The sequence below is a fragment of the Pan troglodytes genome, chromosome 15 (assembly GCF_028858775.2).
Source record: "Pan troglodytes isolate AG18354 chromosome 15, NHGRI_mPanTro3-v2.0_pri, whole genome shotgun sequence".
NCBI lineage: Eukaryota > Metazoa > Chordata > Mammalia > Primates > Hominidae > Pan > Pan troglodytes.
In genome coordinates, this window is record NC_072413.2 from 68,212,798 (window position 1) to 68,227,565 (window position 14,768).

Sequence of the window (14,768 nt, forward strand, 5' to 3'; positions counted from 1 at the left end):
CCCAGGTTACTTCCTTCTTCTTGTAGGAAAAACTCGGTTCTTGAGACACGACGAGGAAAGATTAGGCACGCAGACACTTTGAAGGGTGAGAAGTTACGGAATGTATTGGGTGAAAAGGAAAAAGATTCTCAACAAAGTGAGAGGGGCTCCTGAGTGAGAGAGACTCCTGTTAACAGGCCCCCATGTCACAGACTAACTTGCCGGTTACCGCACAGGAACGGGAGGGGCCGACTCCTCCCCATGCAAACAGCGGGAGCTTCCCGAGGCCCCACCGCTTCCTCCCAGCGCGTAGGCCAGTGGGAGATTCTCCAGGTCGGTAGTCGGATTTTTCGGCCTTCAGGCTGTTTTAGGCTTGAAGGCGGGTTTTGCAGGGGACCCTTGGCCGCCCCCTGTCTGTATCACTGTGGGTCCCCTATCTCCAATACATGGCTTCCAAAATTGATACGAGGTCGTTTCCATCTTTATTCCAGCCATGTCAAATGGGGAAATGAGTATGGAGAATTTTGAGGGGAAGGACATTGAGGCGGAAGGACACTGATTTTAGGGGCAAGGCTGGACATCCCATATGTCAATTTAATCCACATTCCAGTGACCAGAATTCACATAGCAGTTTCTGCCACTAAGGACATGAATGAAAAAATTTAAGCAAACTAAAGGTACGACATGTTCCTAGAATGTTTCATGATTTTATGGCTGCTTGATAAAATGATTTCTGAAAGTCATCTAGAAGAAAAATATTTATTAAAAAAGGAAAAATTTCTCAAAAGAAAAATGACAATACTGAATAAATACATGGAAAGGGTACCTTCAGAATCGTATATGAGGATATGGTAAGTTTATAATATTGAAATAAGAATGGAATTCATATAAAAATAGACCCACAAGAGAATGGAGAGTGTGGAAGTGACATAATTTTTAAATTAGAAGTTGCTTTGAGTAGTGTAAACAGGCTTTTTTTTTTTTCCAGGACCAGTTAGCAAAACTTCCATCTAATCCTCGCTGCCTCCTCTTTTATTTGACAATAGAAAGAAATCAAGTGCCTAAACTTAAGAGAAGCATCTTGTGTGTCTTGACCTGGGTGGTGGTTACGCAGGCATTTACCTACGTAAAAAAATCCATCAAGCTAAACACTTAAGATTTGTTCACTTTATTTTATGTAAAGTATATCTCAAAGAAAGAGTTTGGAAAAAACAAAAGGAGAGGACCTCTGAGCACTTATAACAAGAGAATCTAATTAAGCCTGGACAACCAAGGAGGCTTGTTTGAGGAGGTCATATATAAGCTGAAATCTGAAGGGTGAGTTGCAGTTAAGCAGACAGAGGTTATAACAGAACATTCTGAACACAAGGACCAGCGTGTATAAAGGCCCTGGAGAACTTTTATAGTTGCCTTTGACATTTAGATTCTTGAGCCATCTGATAGATATTAATTTTTGTGTATAATGTGAGTTGTTTTTTCCATGATTACAGCATCATTTATGGAAGAAATATCCTTTTTCTATTTATCTGCTGTCAACCCTATTATATACCAAGTTTCAATATTTGGATGAGTTTTTCCAAGGCTTCCATTCTATTCTTCTGAAATACTTGTCTACATCTCCACTAATAGCACACTCTCCCTAATTACTAGAGTTATATAAAGACTCTCTGTATCTGATAGGTATTCCTCCCATCTTGAAGTTTTTTCTCAAGAGTGTCTTGGCTATTTTTGGCACTTTATTCTTCCACAGTATTCTTCCTGTAATATTGATACGGGGGCGCAGGGAAATGCTGGGAAGGGAAGGGCATGGTCCCTGGCTAGGGCTCCACCCCAGGCTTGCGGTCACAGACCTAGGTGAGGACAGACATTTCTGTTTTCATGTCCAAATGTTGCATTTCCCAAGACCACCTGGCCTGCCACACCCCCATCCTGTGCCTATAAAAACCCCAAGACCCTAGTGGGCAGAGACACAAGCAGCTGGACGTTGAGAGGAACACATGGGCATAAGAGCACACAGACAGATGCTGGCAGGAGACTGGTGGAACAACGTGGAGTTTGGCTGGGGCGTCGGAGGAGAGCCCGGCTGCTGTGCACCCAACTCCAGGGGAAAACCACTTTCCCACTCCATCTCCCTTCTGGCTCCCCCATCTGCTGAGAGCTACTTCCACTCAATAAAACCTTGCACTCATTCTTCAAACCCATGTGTAATCTAATTCTTCCTGTACACCAAGGCAGGAAACCCTGGGATACAGAAAGCCCTCTGTCCTTAAGGGACAGATAAGGGAAGGGGTCTAATTGAGCAACACAAGCCACCTACGGACAGCTAAACTGAAAGAGCATACTGTAACACACGCCCACTAGGGCTTCAGCTGTAAACATTCACCCCTAGACGCTGCCTTGGGTTCAGAGCCCCACAACCTACCCATCTGCATGATCCTGCTAGAGGTTTGAGCATCCAGGCACCTAAGAAGCAAGCCACACCCCCATCGCACACCCTTCTAGGGGCACAAGTGAACTTTCCCGTTTCGATATCAGCAAAATACTTTTTAAAGTTTTCACTGGAATTGCAGTAAATAAATACATCAATTTAACAGAGAACTGACATCTTTATAATATTGTCTTCCAATCCATGAATATGGTGTATCTCTTGTTTTGGTAACTAATTTGTGAAAGAGTTATAATTTCCTTAGTAAAGGTCTTGTGTACCTTTGCTAGCTTTTTCTAGGTACTTACATATTGAGGATCCTGTAAATATTATTTTTAGTTTCTTGTGGCCATAATAAAACATAATTATTTTATGTAACTGTATTTTATGTAATAGACATTCTAATTGCTCTTGAGTAATTTATCTGTGGATTATTTTGGATTTTCTACAAAGAAAATCACAACCTTTGTAAATTATGACAGTTTTACTTTTTTTTTCAATCCTTATACATTTATTTCTTTTCTTGCCTACTGTGCTGGCTTGGAACTCCAGAACAGTGATTAATGAAAGTGGTAATACCTAATCTGTGTCTTGTAATAAATCTTAAAGAAAATGCTTCATTGTTGCACAGATAAGTATGATGTTTGTTGTAGGTTCATTTTAGTTTGCTAATGGTTGTTTTTTATTTAAATTATGAATAGATGTTGGATTTTAGCCAAGTAATTGCATTATTGGATCTGATTATATAGTCTTTCTTCCTTAATCTTTAATATGCTGAATTATATTGATTTTCAAATGTTGAAACAATATTGCATTACTAAAATAAATTCAACTTGGTTGTAATGTACTGTCTTTTTTATACATTGCTATATCTGACTTAATATTTGTGTAGGATTTTTAAATCCATGGTCATTATTGAGGGCAAGCTATAATTTTCTTTCTTGTGCCCTCTTTCTTAGGTTTAAGTGTCATGATTATACCATCTCTTAAAATGAATTGAAGAATGTTCAGTGGTACAACATTGGAGTTATTTATTTCCTGACTGTTAGGTAGAATTAGCTTATAAAACCATCAAAGTTTGTTTTCCTTTTAGGAAGATTTTAAACTACTCATTCAAATTTTCAATTGAAAATTTTATTGAGGTAATTATAGGTGGTTATAAAAATAATACAGAGATCTCATACAGCTTTTACCTAGTTTCTCCCAATGGAAGAAAAATATAGTTATTAAACTATAGTACAATAACATAACTAGGTTGTTAACATCAATAAAATTCACTGGGCTTACTCAGATTTCCTCAGTTATATTTGTACCCATTTGTGTGTGAAAGTATGTAGCCACTCCTGGTTTTTTTAAATCAATGTTTGCATGGTAAATCTTTTTCAGTTCTTTTACATTCAGCCTATGTAATTAGATTTGAAGTGAATTTTTTATACACAGCATAGTGTTGTGTCATTTTTATTTATCCACTCTCCTTCTCTCTGTCTTTAGATTGGTATATTAAGATCATTTACATTTAAGGTAATTATTGTTAATTCTTAAGCCTTCCATTTCATTATCTATTTCTATTTGTTATAACTAATTCTTATTTGTATTTGGTTTTTGGTTTTCTGTTACCTCCAGGTGTGTATTTGTTCATTCATGCACTGCTATAAAGAAATACCTGAGACTGGGTAATTTATAAAGAAAAGAAGTTAATTGACTCAGTTCTGCAGGCAATACAGGAAGCAAGATGCTGTCATCCGCTTGGCTTCAGGTGAGAGCTCAGGAAACTTACAATCATGGCAGAAGGTGAAGGGGAAGCCATCACTTTTCATATGGCTGGAGAAGGACAAAGAGAGTGAAGGGGGAGGTGCTATACACTTTTAAACAAACAGATCTCATGAGAACTCACTCACCATTACCTGAGAAGATGATGCTAAACCATTCATGAAGGATCTATCCCCATGATTCAATCACCTCTCACCATGCCCCACCTCCAACACTGGGGATTACAATTCAACATGAGATTTAGATGGGGACACAGATACGAATCATGTCAAGCTGCATCTAAGTTACTGCAAAGGCATGATTTCATTCTTTGTATGGCTCTATAGTATTCCATAGTGTGGATGTACCACATTTTCTTTATCTAATCCACCATTGTTGGGCACCTATGTTGGTTCTATGTCTGTGCTATTGTGAATAGTGCTGCAATGAACATACAGATGCATGTGTCTTTTTGGTAAAACAATTTATTTTTCTTTGGTATACACCAAGTAATGGGATTGCTCAGTTGAATGGAAGTTCTGTTTCTAATTCTTTGAGAAATCTCCAAACTACTTTCCACAGTGTCCTTTGGCCAATCTTTAACAGTAGATCTGCTAGCTGCAAACTCTTGTAATTCTCCTTCCTTTCAGAATGTCTTTATTTCCTCTTCATTCCTGAAGGACAGTTTCACATGATATAAAATTCATGGTTGATAGCTCTTTTCTTTCAGTACTTGAAAAATGTTTTGCCACTTCCTTCTCACTTCCTTGTTTTCTGATGAGAAATCTACTGTCACGGCTAAACCAGTTTCCCCAGCACCATTTATTAAATAGGGAATCCTTTCCCCATTGCTTGTTTTTGTCAGGTTTGTCACAGATCAGATGGTTGTAGATGTGTGGTGTTATTTCTGAGGCCTCTGTTCTGTTCCATTGGTCTATATATCTGTTTTGGTGCCAGTACTATGCTGTTTTCGTTACTGTAGCCTTTAGTGTAGTTTGAAGTCAGGTAGCGTCATGTCTGCAGCTTTGTTCTTTTGATTAGGATTGTCTTGACTGTACGGGCTCTTTTTTGGTTCCATATGAAATTTAAAGTAGCTTTCTCCAGTGAAGAAAGCCAATGGTAGTTTGATAGGAATAGCATTGAATGTCTAAATTGCTTTGGGAAGTATGGCCATTTTCACAATACTGATTCTTCCTATCCATGAGCATGGAATGTTTTCTTCATTTGTTTGTGTCCTCTCTTGTTTCCTTGAGCAGTGATTTGTAGTTCTCCTCTAAGAGACCTTCAGGTCTCTTGTAAGCTGTGTTCCTAGGTATTTTATTTTCTCTGTAGCCATTGTGAATGGGAATTCACTCATGATTTGGCTCTATGCTTGTCTATTATTGGTGTATTGGAATGCTTGTGATTTTTGCACATTGATTTTGTATCCTGAGACTTTGCTGAAGTTGTTTATCAGCAAAAGCAATGGCAACAAAAGCCAAAATTGACAAATGGGATCTAACTAAACTAAAGAGCTTCTGCTCAGCAAAAGAAACTATCATTAGAGAAAACAGGCAACCTACAGAGTGAGAGAAAATTTTTGCAATCTATCTATCTGACAAAGGTCTAATATCCAGAATCTACAAGGAACTTAAACAAATTTACAAGGAAAAAACGAATAACCCCATCAAAAATAGGACAAAGGATATGAACAGACACTTCTCTAAAGAAGACATTTATGCGACCAACAAACATGAAAAGATGCTCATCATCACTGGTCATTAGAGAAATGCAAATCAAAACCACAACGAGATACCATCTCACGCCAGTTAGAATGGTGATCATTAAAAAGTCTGGAAACAACAGATGCTGGAAAGGATGCGGAGAAATTGGTATGCTTTTACATTGTTGGTGGGAGTGTAAATTAGTTCAACCATTGTGGAAGACAGTGTGGCGATTCCTCAAGGATCTAGAGCTAGAAATACCATTTGACCCAGCAATCCCATTACTGGGTATATACCCAAAGGATTATAAATCATTATACTATAAAGTCACATGCACACGTATGTTTATTGCAGCACTCAAAATTCTTTTAAGGAGAAGTTTCCACTTTCCTTATCATTGTATACGCTTCCCTCTTTTAATTACATGTTGAGTCCTTCCCTCATTTAGGCTTGAGAAAAATGTCCTTAAGTGTCCTAAACTTGCATTAAACCCACTTACTCATCAAACCCCACTTATGACTTCCCTTAGAGGACAAGAGACATTTCAGCTCAGTTATATACTGCTATTCTCAATTCCTGCCATTTTTTTTCCTCTTCCTTTGACCGGCTGGCCTAGGTCTCCAGCTCACTGAAAACAGCCTCCCCTGATGAGCACACCATTGTTATGTAATAGCCTAACCCTTACCCCTCGCCTATCAGGGGGTGCCAAGCCTGCAGACTCACTCTGCTTTCCTCATAACTGCCCTGAGGAGAAGGCTGAAGACTGAGGAATCCTCTTTCTGCCTCCCATTTGACTGCATTTTCTTTGGTCAGAGTCTCCCTTATTCGTGGGACCTGCCTGGGTCCAGGACCCCTTGACAGGTGCTCTCTGGCTGCCTGTCCTCTGGGCACTCTTGTCCCAGGTCTATTGTTTTCATGACCTACCAGGATGGCACTTCACTTCCTCAGAAATTGTGATCCCCAGGAAAGTGCCCCACAAGAGGGGTGGAACTGAGATGCCAGACCAGCTCTCTTACAGCATGCGTTTCCGGGGCCGAAGACACGTGATTCACATGAAGCTCAAGAAGAACATGATGCCCAGACATTTACCTGTTTTTACTGATAATGACCAAGGGGCCATGCAGGAGAACTACCCTTTCGTCCCACGAGACTGTTACTACGATTGCTACCTGGAAGGGGTTCCTGGGTCTGTGGCCACATTGGACACCTGCCGTGGAGGTCTGCGTGGCATGCTGCAGGTGGATGACCTGACTTATGAAATCAAACCCCTGGAGGCTTTTTCCAAATTTGAGCATGTAGTATCTCTGCTTGTGTCAGAAGAAAGACCAGGAGAGGTTAGTAGATGTAAGACTGAAGGGGAAGAGATAGATCAAGAATCTGAAAAGGTAAAACTGGCTGAGACTCCCAGAGCAGGCCACGTTTATTTGTGGAGGCATCATAGAAAAAACTTGAAACTTCACTACACAGTTACTAATGGATTATTCATGCGGAACCCTAATATGTCACACATAATAGAGAATGTAGTGATTATTAACAGCATCATACATACCATTTTCAAACCAGTTTATTTAAATGTCTATGTACGTGTTTTGTGCATATGGAATGATATGGATATAGTAATGTTGTATAACATGCCTGCCAACCTGGTTGTAGGAGAGTTTGGTTTGTGGAAATATTATGAATGGTTTTCATAAATTTCACATGATACCTCAGTTGTTTCTACATCAAATTGACTTGGAAACAGTGAGTGTTATGCCAGCTTTGACGGAATATGCAACCCCAACTGGGGAGCAATGTTTGTGTATATAATGAGGTATCACCTATTTAGGGGGGCATGTGTTACAGCACATGCACTAGGTCATAACATGGGCTTGAGACATGATTCTGTTGGTTGTTATTGTTTTCGACAAACCGACTGTCTCATGGCTCCTGTTCCTGATCTTAATGATATGATGAGCAATTGTTCTTATGAGATAATACAACGCAAGTTTAATCAATGGGATCCTTGTTTGAGTGCTCCAAATGTTCCATACACTAATTTTCCGTACGTAGCTCCTCGTTGTGGAGACAAGATCAAAAATCAGAGGGAAGAATGTGACTGTGGCTCCCTTAAAGATTGTGCCAGTGATAGATGTTGTGAGACCTCTTGTACCCTTTCTCTTGGCAGTGTTTGCAATACAGGACTTTGCTGCCATAAATGTAAATATGCTGCCCCTGGAGTGGTTTGCAGAGACTTGGGTGGTATATGTGATCTACCGGAATACTGTGATGGGAAAAAGGAAGGGTGTCCAAATGACGTCTACATCCAGGATGGAACCCCATGTTCAGCAGTATCTGTTTGTATAAGAGGAAACTGCAGTGACCGTGATATGCAGTGTCAAGCCCTTTTTGGCTACCAAGTGAAAGACGGTTCCCCAGTGTGCTATCAAAAATTGAATAGGATTGGTAACCGATTTGGAGACTGTGGGGTTATTCTACGGTGAGGGGGAAGTAGACCTTTTCCATGTGAAGAAGATGATGTTTTTTGTGGAATGTTGCACTGTAGCGGTGTCAGCCACATTCCTGGTGGAGGTGAGCACACTACATTTCATAATATATTAGTACACGACATAAAAGAAGAAAAATGCTTTGGCTGTGAAGCACACCAGGGGACAGACTTGCCAGAAATGGGGCTGGTAGTGGATGGTGCAACCTGTGGCCCAGGGAGCTACTGTCTTAAACACAATTGTACTTCTTATCAAGACCTGCATTTTGAGTGTGATCTTAAAACATGCAATTACAGAGGAGTATGTAACAACAAAAAACATTGTCACTGTCTGCATGGGTGGCAACCACCAACATGTGAACTGAGAGGAAAAGGAGGTAGTATAGATAGTGGCCCTCCACCTGACAAACAATATCATATTACAGCCAGCGCACTTGCGAATATAAACTGAGCACTACTTATAATATTTACTCGTTGCATCCTTTTTCTGGTTTCACTTCTCTTTGGTGGCTTTTCACAAGCAATAGAATTTATGGAAGAGAAAATAATGAAAACTACTGAACCTAATGAGTAAATACTAATGGGAGCCCACACAACGGAGAAAATCACGTTGACACTTACTGGGAGTTATAATCAATAGTCACTCTGACGGTTACATCACCTTTTAGCAATCCTGATGTCATCTTGAAGTAAAATCACTTGGCAATTTAAAAAGGGTCTGTGTGTTTAAATTTACTTAACATTTCATGTGTGGTCGTATTCTCAATACTTCTATAGATGATGGCAGAAACTCTTAGATTCACTAACAAGAAGACCTGTACTCATTTAAGATTTGGGGCTAATGTTTTCTAGATACCCCTGTGGCAAATCCCGTGTACACTAATATACATTTGTTCACACTCTTAATTTCCTTTTTTTTTTTTTTTTTTGAGGCAAGTTCTCACTCTGGTGCATAGGCTGACAGGCTGGAATGCAGTGGCACAATCTCGGCTCACAGCAACCTCTGCATCCCGGATTCAAGCAATTCTCCCACCTAAACTTCCTGAGTATCTGGGAGTACAGGCACGCGTCACCACGCCAGATTAATTTTTTGTATTTTTAGTAGAGACAGGGTTTCACCATCTTGGCCAGGCTGGTCTCAAACTCCTGGCCTCAAGTGATTCATCCACCTTGGCCTCCCAAAGTTCTGGGCACTTGGTACATGCTGTCTGCTATCATTTTCATTATTCTCATGATTTTTGCATTATGCTAAGCCTGGGGAATCCCATATGTAATGTCTCTGGCTTTTTGTCTTTACTGTTACAGAAAGGATCATTATTCACTGTTAAATCACTTCTCAGTTTCTCTGGATATAAAGGTATGGGATCTCATATTTAAAATCTCCAATAATTGGCTAAGCCCAGCCTATCTATAAATTACAGGATGGAACTGACAGTCTGATAAATGTACAGACACAAAATCTTACCTAAAGGAAAACTGGAAGAATCACTTCAGAAATAGTGCACTAAGGTTGGGCATGGTGACTCACGCCAATAATCCCAGCGATTTGGGGGCCTGAGGTGGGAGGATTTCTCGAGGCCAGGAGTTTGAGACCAACCTGGGCAACATTGTGAGACCATGTCTCTATAAAATATTAAAAAATAAGAAAATTATCCAGGCATGGTGGCACATACCTGTAGTCCTAGCTATTACAGAGTCTGAGGAGGGAGTACCAGTTTGAGACCAACCTAGGCAATGTAGTGAGAATCTATCAACACAAAATATAAAGAAATTAGCTAGGCATGGTGGCACGTGCCTGTAGTCCTAGCTATTCAGGAGGCTGAGGCAGGAAGCTCAATTGAGGCCAGGAGTTCAAGACCAATCTGAGCAGGATAGCAAGACCCCGTCTCTAAAAAAATTTAGAAATCAGCCTGGTGTAATATAGTGTGTCCCTATAGACCCAGCTACTCGGGAGGCTGAGGCAGGAGGATCACTTGAGACCAGGAGCTGGAGGTTACAGTAAGTCATGACTGTACCACTGCACACCAGCCTGGGTGACAGAGTGACAGTGTGTGTGTGCGTGTGTGTGCGTGTGTGTGTGTGTGTTTTAAAAACTTTTCTCTTGTTTTTAGGGCTTGTCATATACAACAAGAGGTGATGTTCCAGGTCAAATAGTAAGAGGGAGCTGGAGATGTGGAAGAAAAGAAGCAAGGGGGACTTTAAGAAGATAGGGATCAGGGGTTGCCGCGAGGCCTCTGGAGGGGGTTCACCAGGACGGCAGGTGCGCGCCGCACCTCGGAGGGAGGCTGAGCGGGCCACGCCGGGCGGCGGGTACACGGCGGTACGGTCCTGCGCTCGGGAACGCGGAATGTTGCCCTGGTCGCCGCCGCGGTGGGGCGCGGGCCCGGAGGAGGCGCCCGAGGGACCAGGCCTTGCGGCGGGCAAGGACCAGGAGGCGAGCCCTGGAGCTCCGGAGCGGACGCCCCCAGGGAGCTGGGGACACCCCCAGGGGACAGCCCTTCCTGGACCCGGAGAGAGCAGCTGCTGCTGCCCCACCACCCACCAGGCCCGGCCACTGAGCAGCCCCCCGGAACCCCAGATCCTCGTTCCCCCCAGGTGGCCTGGGAGGTGGCCCCCTCGAGGATGACTCCACTAGCGCCCTGGGACCCCAAGTACGAAGCCAAAGCAGGACCTCGGCTGGTGTGGGGGCCAACTGTAGCTCAGGAGCCTCGTTCTCAGGCCGGACGGTGTGTCACCCCTCGTTCTGGCCGCTGTACGAGGCAGCCTCGGGCAGGGGTCTCAGGCCCGTGGCCCCTGCCACAGGGCATTGGAATGGACAGCGGGCGCCCCCGGATGCAGGGTTCCCGGTGATGTGCTGTGAAGACGTCTTCCTCTCGGACCCTCTGCTGCCCCGGGGGCAGAGTGTCCCCCTGTACCTGTCCAAGGCCCCCCAGCAGATGATGGGCTCCCTGAAACTGCTGCCGCCGCCCCCCATCATGTCTGCCAAGGTTCTCCCCCGCCTGTCCCTCCCTGGGCCCCTCCACGGCCTGGCTCAGCGGGCCGGAGCTGATCGCTCTCACTGGCCGGCTGCAGGTGAGCCAGGGGGAGCCTAGGCCCAGCTCCTCCGCGGCTGGCCCCCCAGACCCTACCTCTGACCCACCCAGCCCCAGTGGTAGCCCCAGCAGTTTTCAGAGTGCTGACCTCTCTCTCCCACAGACCCCAGACACCCATTGTCCATAGCCTTCTCGGGGCAGAGTGGGCTGGTTGTGTTGACAATAAAACAGTGTTGGTTTGCAAACAAACAAACAAACAAAAAGAAGATAGGGATCAGGATAGAAGGGAGGTGAGAATCAGAGGCATAAACTGAGGTAGACAGAAGGGAGGAGGCCTTTGGGAAAGGAAGACCATTGAAGTTGTTGGAAACAGGACTCAAGACTAGAGACTGTTCAAAATATTTCTTTTCTTGGTTTCTTCATACCAATTAAAGTAAGTTATTCATGGAGTGTCAGCTATTCTGCTACCCTGTTCTTCTAAGGTGGCACAAAAATGCACAAGTTTGATATGCCCCAAGTAACCAAAGGCAGTGCATTTCAAATTTATTCCTGATGAAATCATGCCACTTAAGAATTTAACAGATCGATCAACATTGCACCAGACCATATGTCTACACAGATCTGGCCAGGTGTTTGGGTTGAATAGGAGTTTCCGTAGTAGAAGAAATTTGAGATAATAGAAGAGTCTTGTCCCACCTTAGGAAAGTTGCCTAAACTCTCTGCACATCTAAAGAACTCTGAAAGACGGAAGGAAAATGCTGACTTCAGTCTGACAAAAGGGTACCTAGAAAAAAGTCAAAGCATGCAACCACCATGCTCTGAAAGAAAGTCAGGTGATGGGATGATCTGTGCGGCAAACCACCGTGACAGTGTTTACCTATGTAACGAACCTGCACGTCCTATCCTGCACATGTACCACTGACCTTAAAATAAAAGTTGGAAATCAAGAATAAAAATTTAAATGAAGGAAAAAAAAAAAGCAAAGAATCAGAGACCAAGAGCAGGGCTTACGTCTCCATCCAAGGAAATTAGGGTGCTTTGATAATGCTGTCTTTGACACAAAACTGGGCAGTGTTGGCGTTTTGTCCAAACTATTCCAAGTAACAACACAAAATTATTAAATATATATATAGTTTTTTTTAAGTGACTCAGACAGAGGTTAAAGGCTTGATTCAATTGAACTACATGAGGGAGTACCTGAAGACCAGGTGATATCACAAGTGAAGCAGGGTCAAGGTTTTTACAAGATGGGAATGTTTCGAGTAGCTGTCCTTGTCCTTTCAATTTTAGCATCAGTGTTCACCTTAACCAAAACTCATAGATGGAGACTATTCATATTTCCTTGTCCCTTCTTTGGAGTCTAATAACCAACAGAACAATAATTCTGAGAACTGTCTTTACAAACCTCATGGGTTTTTGGATAGCTATGGGCTGTGAGAGGTATATAGTTTTTTTTTTTTTAAAGGGTTGCAGGGAGGGCACTGGGCATGGTTGTTCATGCCTGTAATCCTAGCACTTTGGGAGGCCAAGGTGGGAGGAATGCTTGAGCCCAGGACTTTGAGACCAGCTTGGGCAACATAGCAAGACCCCATCTTTATAACATTAATTTTGTTTTAACTTTAAAAAAATAAAGAGAAGAAGGAAAAAGAAAAAGGACAAAAGTGGGAGTCAGGGAGAACCCAGAGCACTTGCTGTAATGTTTGTTTTAAATCTTTTGCACCTTCATCCCAGGAGGTCAACACTGCTGCACATATCCATTCACAGTTACCATTGCGTTGGGTGGTTCCAAGTGGCTCCCAAGTGAATCCCCTAGTTTCTCCATATAATCCTCCATGCCTCTACTGGGGCTCAGCAGCCTTACCTCCCCCTGCTATCCAGGGTCAATTACTCCTGCCAAAATGACTCTTCTTTTTACCTGCTTGTCCTTGAACAGAAGATGTCCCAGACGCCCTGAGGGCAGCTTGCAGGTCTATGGAACTTATACTGGGTCCCCTGGCAAAGATGCATTCTCTTTGTGGACCAAGACCTGCCTAGAGAACAGATAGTTGCAGAGACGGAAGCAGATCAGTGAATCATCAAGTGTGATGATAAGTGAGGCCACCCAGCTTCTCTTCCTTGGTTCTGGGCCCCATATATTCTTTCTATTGCATATACAACACCATGTAGGAATCTCTGACTTAATATACACAATGCATTGTGAAGGCTGGCACTCAATTCTATTCTTTCAGAATATTGTTTCTGAGCTGGCACTCTGGCCCTGCCTTCTGCAGGCCATTCTAAGCAGTCTAGAATAGATGCTACTAAATATTTGATATATGATACAAACAATATAATTCATTGCTACGTACCATTCCTGCACCTCATACACTAAAGAGTGAATGAATCCTCTATTCTTATGCCAAGTTGCATGAGGTTCCATCCTTAAAGATCTTACAATCCATATGCCCCCAGTAGTAGTGCTGGCTTAAGCTCTATAGACAATATCATAACTAGAATATGTATATTTTCTTGTGTGAACTAATCACTGGCCCTCCCAGGATAAAAGGGGCACAAAGTAGTCAATGTCTCACTAATTCGCTGTTTGGTTTCCTTGGAGAATTGTACCTTCCCAGAAACTCAGCCTTGATCTGTGTCACTGGCAAGTTGGACATTCATGGCAGAAGTGTCTTGATTAACTCCCTTGGCAAGTGGGAGTCCATGCCATTGAGCCCAATGTACCTGTATCTCTGCCACCATTGCCACCTGTTTGTGTGCCCCCTGGAGAACTCATATGCACAGATATCCTCTCAAGAGTGTGAAGACCCAAAATAGTGGTCAAAGCAGAAAGTTTTTATACTTTTAGAAAAAGAACAATAAATCTGTGAAGAAATGACAAGACAAAAGTGTAGAGAGCCAAAAGCCTGTGGGTAGTAACCAACTCAGCATTCCACTGGAGGCTATATGATCAAACAGCAAACTGTTTATCATGAATGCAGGATGTGGGCAGACTCACAGCTGCCAGAAGATATGCTGGGTGCAATCACTCCCTGGCGCCATGCTCCTTGAGGTTATCTACTGGAACATCTGGAGACTACTGTTCAGAGAATGCAGTCATGCAGGCCTGCACCAAGTCAAGCAGCCTACTGACAACCACCTCCTTCTCCCTATCTTCTTTTCTCAATAAATATGAAGGGAGCTAGAAACTCAAAGCCCTTGTTCACTAGAAGCAAGGAGCCCCCTGACCCCTTCAACCAAAAATACTCTTTTGTCTTTGTCTTTATTCCCACGTTCGTCCCCCTTTGTTCAGTCCAACAGGGATTGGGGCGTGACACAAAAGGATCTAAGCTAGGGACAGTGAATTCCAGGGAAGTCACTAGGAGATCTATTGGTGGGGAGTGTCAAGGGGGAGTTATAAA

At 42.8% G+C, this 14,768-nt stretch overlaps 1 pseudogene; it reads left to right on the forward strand.

Annotated features, from left to right (window-relative positions):
• Positions 1–202: 202 nt before the first annotated feature.
• On the forward strand, positions 203–14,751 carry LOC104002089 (histone deacetylase complex subunit SAP25-like; annotated as a pseudogene).
• The last annotated feature ends 17 nt before the right edge of the window (positions 14,752–14,768 follow it).